Source organism: Schistocerca americana, chromosome 9, assembly GCF_021461395.2.
Source record: "Schistocerca americana isolate TAMUIC-IGC-003095 chromosome 9, iqSchAmer2.1, whole genome shotgun sequence".
Taxonomy (NCBI): domain Eukaryota; kingdom Metazoa; phylum Arthropoda; class Insecta; order Orthoptera; family Acrididae; genus Schistocerca; species Schistocerca americana.
In genome coordinates, this window is record NC_060127.1 from 42,510,342 (window position 1) to 42,519,446 (window position 9,105).

The window sequence follows — 9,105 nt, forward strand, 5'->3', positions numbered from 1 at the left end:
CTTCATGAATTTGTTTCCCTCAGTAGGCATAATAATATGTACTGAATCCTTGCAAGAGCAGTCTACTAGATGCACTGCTAATAGCCTGTCTGAGAAAAAGTCATTGATGCACCTTAATTAAATATTCTGTGTATCATTATCATTAATCAATTGGGAGGAAAGGAGTCGGGAGATGTCTTTGATCCAAACATAGTGACAATTATCACCTTCACAGAAGAGCAGCACGTTTACATGCAGCTCATGCTCGCTGGCAAATTTTGAGAAATGGTGGGGGCCAATGACGATATGCTTATTCTGCTCATCTGACTTGCTTTTCTTCTCTAGACCATAGACATGAACCGATATTCTGGTATTCTGCACCTCAAATCTAGATATTTCCTGGATATTCACAGGGAACTCGATACCATCAAAGTTATAACACCCACATACATAGTATATACTGGGACGCTCAAGATGATTTCTGAAATTTTAATTTCTCTCACAAGCCAGGATTGAGCATGAAAAACAAGCCTGATCGGTTTTATTTTCCACATTAATGCATGCCCTCTTGTTAGGTACATCTTTTGGGAGCTTGATGTAGCTTGACCTTTCATTTACCAGATCATAGACATGTGTATGGATGTCCAGGTGTAGTATTTGGTTGAATGCTTCAATTGATCCTCAGATTTCCGTCTCGGAGAACCGGGCCAGTATAGCACTCGAGGTGGATTTACGAAACCGCTCGGTGATTGACCTGCTCCGCGTTACCACGCCATCTTCCCACCAAGGATAGTGATGAGTTGTCTCTTCAAGACCAGAATCAACTCTGGAGGGGTGTGATTGTTCGATGCAGAGCACTACACTCGGTTTAATGGCGGAATACCGCGGATCATTGAGTACTGTTTCAACGACAGGAAGTCAAGCTCTTAGAAAACCAACAGGATAGCTGTACTCTCCTGCCAGGTTGTCGATCCTCGTGAACGAGACTCGCTCTTCAAAGGCAGCTGCAGTCGCCGAGTATTCTAACTATGATATGATATTACTGACCTGATGTCCTTCACTAATAGGACAGGAGTGAGAACTGCCACTAGCCACAGGATATTTTCTATTAATAATAATGGTATTCTATATCCATCACGTTGATGTTGGCGCTGGGGAGGGGCAAACTGGTATGCGCCGAGCCACACATTCCTTGTGTTTACGCCTATTCTGACGAGGTTGATATGATGATGACGATGATGATGACAGAGGAGGATGCTGTGGTGCTACCAGGTCAGACCAATGGCAACAGCCAGGCTGCGGTGATGGTCCTCGATGCTGTTGTTGCTGCTGCTGCTGCATACCTGACCTGGTGACTTGAGGGGTAGTGGTTCGTTGCTCGGCCCACAGATGTCAGAGCGGCGAGCTGGGCAGCGGTAGCGGAGGCGACTTCCCGCACGGCGACTAGCGGCGCTCTTATAGGTGATGCATGCCTCACCAGCGGGGAAGAAGGTGTAGCCACCACTGGTATGTGCACCACACTGTATTGCGGCTGCGGAGACGAGACCACTGTTGAACAAGACACAAAAAGATAATATTTAAGTACATTGCTTACCACTGCATGCACAGTGAAAGGAAGAACACTGATGATCAAAAGGTTATAAGCTGAGTGAGTAATTGCTTCTTTGGCTCTGGCTCCAAGGCATTAACACTTCATAGGGCGACTCCACCACACCCTCAAACAAGTCGTCATCATCATCATCATCTGACAGGGCTAGATCACAGCACCTTTCCTCGTCCAGTTCAGTGGCCCTTCTTCTGACCCACTCAGGCATGTCATTGTCCTTGTCAGAATCGGCATCTGACTATTAGTCTGTTTCACCTACAACAACAACAAACAAGACATATAAACCAAAAAAAAACAAGTAAGAAATAAGAAAATTTTAAATTGCTACTATACAAGAACAAATAACAATGAAAATTATACTCTCATGGCAATCCTGGCTCTGAACCCAACGCAGGAGGCTGGTCTTTGAGAGTTTGCCACGGTTCAGCCCCTTCCCGTCTCTCCTCACACAACAAGATAAAATTCTGAGATTGTACTGTGACGGAATTAATAAAGCGAATTTGACATACACAGGCAAATTTACATTCCAAATACAAATTATTTACTCACTTGGTAATCCTGTCTTCAGAACACTACACCTCTTGCTGCTATACTATGAATCGTTGCTGCTGCTACCTCTCTTCATCTTGGGGACCAAAAAGCACACAAACACACAGAGACAAAGGTATGCACAACAAGACGGTAAACAGCAGACTGAGGACAATGGAGGTTGGTTGTGGGTTTATATACAAACTGAGGCGACCAGTGTGAGAGCTACATTTGAATGGACAGTCAATGAGAAGGCTTTATGAAACGTCACTATTTCTTTGATGCAACCAAATAATGTTTTTATGATTAATGATGTTTTTGCAAGCATGCACGGACGTGATGAAGGCTTTTAGTGGTGAGAACGTTTACAGTTTCTGAGACATATATTGGAAGCAGGATGTTTTGATTTCTGCGAAGGGGAAAACGTGATCGACAGGGTACATCGTTAGGACCATCGGGAAGAATACGATCGGCGTCATTCTAGGCTATTTTCGTGAACAGCTCCTGTCAGGACAAGAATTTCCATGCAGGCAAGTTGAGACATAACGAAAATTCCTACAATGACAAAAGCGATCATTAACTATTCCTGTGACACTTTACAAATTCCAAGAAGGGACCAATATGTAATGGATGGGCTGTCCCATTAGGATCACTAGGAAGAATGCATCCTGTGTTATTCTGGGATATTTTCGTCAACAGTTTCTGAAAGCATTGCAAAATATTTCTATCGTGCGTCCAAAGGGAGACTTGGCTGTTATTTATGTAGACATGATGCGTCTACATACCACTGCCAACTTTTTAGCTGCCACTGCATGGGTGAGTCACTAGGGAAACATCTCGCTCAGCAATTATGACTCACAGGTACACACGGTGGCTAGGTAAACATAAGCCCAGGCAGAGGCATCTCCCATCAGGAATGGGCTGCTCCGCTAGGATTGCTACAAGGAATGCATCTTGTGTTATTCTGGGATATTTTCGTCAACAGTTTCTGAAAGCATTGTGAAAGATTTCTGTAGCGCATCCAGAGAGACACTTTGCTCTTATTTACATAGACACGTGACATCAGCATAGCAGTGACAACCTTTTAGCTTTGCTTGCGACAGTGAGTCGCTAGGCAAACATCTAACTGGACCAGCAGGTACATAGGCTGTGAATCATCGCACCAGCTGGAGACATCTCGCATGTGGGGCAGCCTGGACAGGCGTGCATGCGCATCCCCAACAAACATGCCTTCGGCCTTTGTAGGGAACAGTTATATATGTTGTGGTCGAAATTCTTAATGATGGTTCGAAAGCATTCTTATATGCAATGAGAGTTTGTGCATTCGATTATTTTTGGCTGTTTATAGATTGTGAGCATGTTTGCATTATTTTTTCACAATTTCCATGTAGTGAACGTGTCTGTGCATCAGTGTACTGCATTATTGTGTGAACATGTCTGCACCCTGGGCAATGCATTATTTCAGCAGTTTATAATTAGTGAGCGTGTTTGTATAGCGTTTTACTTGCATTCTTTTGACAATTTGCGAATTGTTTGCATGTCTGTACATCAGTCTACTGCCTTATTTCGGTAACTTACTAGCAGTTTGCAGGCCTGTAGGCTATTTATTGTGGCTCCAAGCACGTCAAAGCGAGTGTTTTGTATCAGCATAATAAATGAATAAACTACATGAAATCAATCCATAAATAAATTGTTGCAGCTTCCCACTGACAATAAATAAAATACACTCCTTCCTATTCAGCAGCTGGACACTGACTGAGTCCATTTCCTGCCATTTTTCCCCAGGCCACCATCTTGGATTACATCACAGTTGGGATGACAGCGCCCTCTGGGGTGGTACTGTGTACTAGGTCAGTTGCACTCTGGCCCTCATGGTGAACACGCTGGATGAGCTTACTGCCTATGACAACTCAGATTGTTTAAATAAACAATGCATGCAAAATAAAGACTTATGTCTATCCTATCCAGCAGCCCAGCACAGACTGAGTCCTTTTCCCGCCATTTCTAAGGAAGAGGGGGTAGCTGGATGACTTAGGTTAGTGGAGGTTGCCCAAGTGACCTTTTTTCCCGGTATTTCCTTGAGCAGGTGAGGGGAGGGGAGGAGAGGAAGGGGAGGGAGTTATGTTAGTGGAGGTAGCCCAATTGACCTATTTTCCTGCCAAAATTTGTACTTCGCACCATGATATCATTGCAATGTTGCCACATCTATCACCACCGTCTTGAATCTGCTATCTTGAACAAATTTGGCGACAATGCAGAGTGGGGTGGTGCTCTCTTTGCCCTACTAATGCTGCCTTCTGCTGCATTGTAGTATCACTCTGCCACCTGTCAGCTCAATCACACAGCTTTTCAAAATTTTATGTAATTTTTAAGTTTTTCATTTGAACCACTGTCGTATTTTTCAGTATTTTGTGATGGTAATTCGTTATAGAGTAGTAATACAATAATGATGTAGAGATCGGCTACCCCACTTACCTTTGTTTTTGTGAAAATACCTCCTAGCAGTGAAAAAGGCTGTAGCCATTTGTCCTTACTTAGGCCATTCCAACGAAATTTAAACACAGTTTCAAATCTAAAAAATGGTTCAAATGGCTCTGAGCACTATGGGACTTATAATCTATGGTCATCAGTCCCCTAGAACTTAGAACTACTTAAACCTAACTAACCTAAGGACAGCACACAACACCCAGCCATCACGAGGCAGAGAAAATCCCTGACCCCGCCGGGAATCGAACCCAGGAACCCGTGCGTGGGAAGCGAGAACGCTACCGCACGACCACGAGATGCGTTTCAAATCTATTCCAACCTCAATTCTCACCATCATGCTGGACTTCTAATAAGTAACACAGTAACTCAATCGGCCATTTGAAGCTGTTTTATACACAGGAGCAGGATTTTTTAAGGAATTAAGGGTTTACTGGTCAACCATACAACCATAAGGTCACTTGCAAAGTGTATACGCACCAGCGAGAAAATGCTCCCATCGGATCACGATGAGGCAAATGCGCTCCTTCTTTTAAGAAAGTGGAGTAGCAGCTGCCTCGTTATTCTTGCTCAGCAGCTTTAAAATTTTTGGCATGCGAACATATTCGTGCTTTTTAAAATTTGCCTCTCACCTCAAACCCCCACAATCTTCTCTAACTGTAGTTCGCCTACTAGTCCATTGCTGCAAGTCGCTCACTTGCCAGTCCCACTTGCCGAATCTCACTCATGCATTCAGCCCAACTTATTGCCATTATCTCTTCATGTCTCCCTGCAATTGTCTCCTGTTTCACAACCACTGACTCCTTCGTTCTGTCCAACTACTACTGTCTCTTCCCACTGTCACTGCCTCGCTCTCGCTCTCTCTGACTGCTTCTATCTCATCCTTTCCTTTCCACTACTGTGCCCCGCCAGGTAGCCGCGTGGCCTCAGGGGTCTTGTCACACGGTTCGCGACCCCCCCCCCCCCCCTTCATCGGAGGTTCGAGGCCTCCCTCAGCTCCCTCAGGTTGTTGTCCTTAGCTTGTTAGTTCAAGTTATCACTATGTTTCTCTTCCTTGTAGTAATTGTCATACACTCTGTCTGTCATTATCGCTGGCTCACACCAACTTCCACTTTCTCTGTCTCTTTGTTCCTCTCCCTCTAGTACCGTCTCCTTCACTCTTTCCCTAGCACTGTTCTGTAACTGTCAACTATGTTTCAGTGCCACCTTGTCCCTCTCTTTCTCTCACACTGCCATTGACTCCTTTGCTCTTTCTACACCACACTCATTGCCTACTGTCTTCCAGTATTTATTACTTTTCCTTTTCTTTCCTACTGCCAATGCCTCCTTCACTCTCAGCATGCCATATTGTGCTCTGATAGGAGTGTTTTACCGCTGGTTCCCTTCTTTTCCTTGCCACAGCAGGGCATGTCAATCACATGAAAAAAAAAGATTGTTTACTTATGTGAAATTGAAGTGGGGCAGAACTAATTTTACACCTCGGACCAGATTTTATACGTTCACAAAAAATTTTCATGTTCTCCAGTAGTACAACATGGATTTCCCAGAATCCTTCTGATGGCAATGGAGACACCTAACAGCATGTTTCCCCAGGCTACCTGTCTTTATGAACTGCGTCATTAAATATATTATTTACTAGAGCAACCAAGCAGTTATTATTAAAGATGTTTATGAAATACGTTTTCGCCACTCGCCACATTTTACGTGCTTGTTTTACTTGTACAGGTAGGATCATGTGAAACCTCTGTACCTCGTAAACGGGCAAAGATATCAAGTAAATTTGCAAGGTTTCCGAGATGGTGATCTTAGGAATATATCGTATAAATTACAGCCATCTACCGTGCGCTGCCGTCTTGGAATCGGCGGCTCCGTTATGGTACCCACAAATTTTTGGGGTGATACTCGACAATGAACGAAGATTTTTGAAAATGGGCAGATTGTATTTATGGAGTAATGTGTAGAGAATATAACGTTAAAGTTTGTGCAGTTTCATGCGGTTGCTTATTATTTAGATTTCACCTCATCCCGGATTTTACGTACGTTTCTTACGTTTATATTTAAGGTAACTTTGAACCTCTGTATCTCGGAAACCGATAAAGATATCAAGAAAATTTTCAAATTTGTTCTAGGTCGTCGATCTTAGGAATATATCGGAAAAATTTGAGGCATCTGCTGTGAACAGATATCTGCGGCTCGGTTTTAGTACCCACTCTTTTCGGGTTTCTAGATAATCGACCATGAACTAAAGATGCTTCCATAAACCCCTTAAGGTCTACCATACACCACATCAAATGCAGAAAGAACAAATCGACGTGATCCATTTGCCTAAACATGGGGAAGTGTGTAGCATTCTTAATTTGACGCTGCACTGTAGGATAGTTGGCCACTAGCCCAAAATACTTGGCCCTACCTCTCTATCACGAATAGAAGCCTCGATACGAGCTTCGGTAGAATCCTCTTTTTATCCTCGACGTTTTGGAACATATTGGTTAGCGCATGCTGTCGCGTCCGTAGCGATTTCTAGTTGACCCGGACAAAGACGGTGGAGCGCCGTGTCGTAAGATGACGGTGTAGTGTGCTCGTAGGTAGGGAGACGGTGTTGGCGTGCGAACGCCTCCTCGTCCACTTTTATTTGCGCTGGACAGGCTTGTTTTCTTCCTCCCACGTGCTGATGTTAGCGGCCGACTGAGTCGGTCTGGCTCAGGTTCGGTCACGATAGGCTGCGAGACACGAATACCGGTCGCCCTGCTAAAAGCTGAAATTTATGTGTGGTCCCTGCGCCGGGTTACGTAGTCGCTGAAGGTCACGCGAGAGCTCGTATGCGCCGCTCCAGGGGGGCCACCGTAAGGAAGGATTCAGTTTCTTTAATTTTTTTTGCTTTTCCTGTTCATATGATGAAGCAATCCCCACATGAAACCAACAGTCTGTCTTGCAGCTCACAGTTTATTAACGACTGGTTCCGTATCTTCCAGATCCAATTCGAACTTTCCAGCAACACATAAAGTATGGTCACATGTAAAGACTTTTAAGAGCTCCAAAGTTACACTCAGGGATAGTACAGGAACTGAAACTGAGGATAGCAAAGCAAAAGCAGAAATGGTGAAGCCCGTTTTCAAATGTTCCTTGACAAAGAAGCATCCAGGAATATTGCACGATTTTGATTCCAAGACCACAGCAAACATGAGTCAAATACACATTAGTGTCAGCGGAGTCGATAAAAACTGAAATCATTAGTAAAAAATTCTTCCTTTCAAAATTCAGTCTTGATCGCACCACGTATGCCAGAAGAACATAGGTGACCGGTTTCGGTGATATCACATGACCATCATCAGACCCATGGCATCCTTCGAAGATGGTAGGTGGAGCACTCTTCTCAGCTGCTGTGATGTCAACTGACAGCAGCTGAGAAGAGTGCTCCACCTACCAACCAGTTGACATCACAGCAGCTGAGAAGAGTGCTCCACCTACCATCTTCGAAGGATGCCATGGGTCTGATGACGGTCATGTGATATCACCGAAACCGGTCACCTATGTTCTTGTAGCATACGTGGTACGATCAAGACTGAATTTTAAAAGGAAATTTTTTTTTAAATTTTGTGATCACTCTTCCAAAAATGTTTATTAAAGTTGTTGAAATCATTAGAACTGAACAAAGCTCCAGGACCCGATGCAATCCCTCCAGGATGTTATGTCGAATCTGTCGCTCTGTTAGCCTCTCTTTTAACGGTAAGAGACTGGTATAGGCATGTGTATTCAAATGCAGAGATATGTAAACAGGCAATTAATGTTTCAAAGTACTGCACTGAAAAGGTGTTTGAATGTCGTGCAGGTGTGGTTAAATGTAGTGGAGTTAAACTTCTAACTGTTGTTATTTATAGATCCCCAGACTCCGATTCCAAAACATTTTTGCTAAAGCTAGAGGAGGTTCTTGGTTCACTTTATAGGAAATACAAAAAGTTAGTTATATGTGGTGACTTCAATATTAATTGTATAAGTGGTTGTGCAAGGAAAAGGATGCTGGTAGACCTCGTTAATTCATATCATCTTATGCAAACCGTTTTCTTTCCAACGAGAGTGCAAGGCAACAGTAGAACAACCATAGACAATATTTTTGTTCATTCCTCATTACTAGAAGGGCATTCTGTTAGCAAAAAAGTGAATGGCCTTTCAGATAATGATGCACAAGTTTTAACTCTAAAAGATTTTTGTGCTGCAACACGTATTAAATATAGTTATCAACTTTTAAGAAAGCTGATCCAGTTGCTGTAGAGACCTATGTAAACCTTATCAAGGAACAAAAGTGGCAAGATGTTTATAGTGCTGATACAGTAGACGATAAATATAATGCTTTCCTCAAGACTTTCCTCGTGCTCTTTGAAAGTTGCTTTCCGTTAGAACGTTCAAAACAGGGTACTAGCAAAACAGGCAGCCTGGATGGCTGACTAGAGGGATAAGAATATCCTGTAGAACAAAGTGGCGAGTATATCAAAACGTTAGAAACAGTCAAA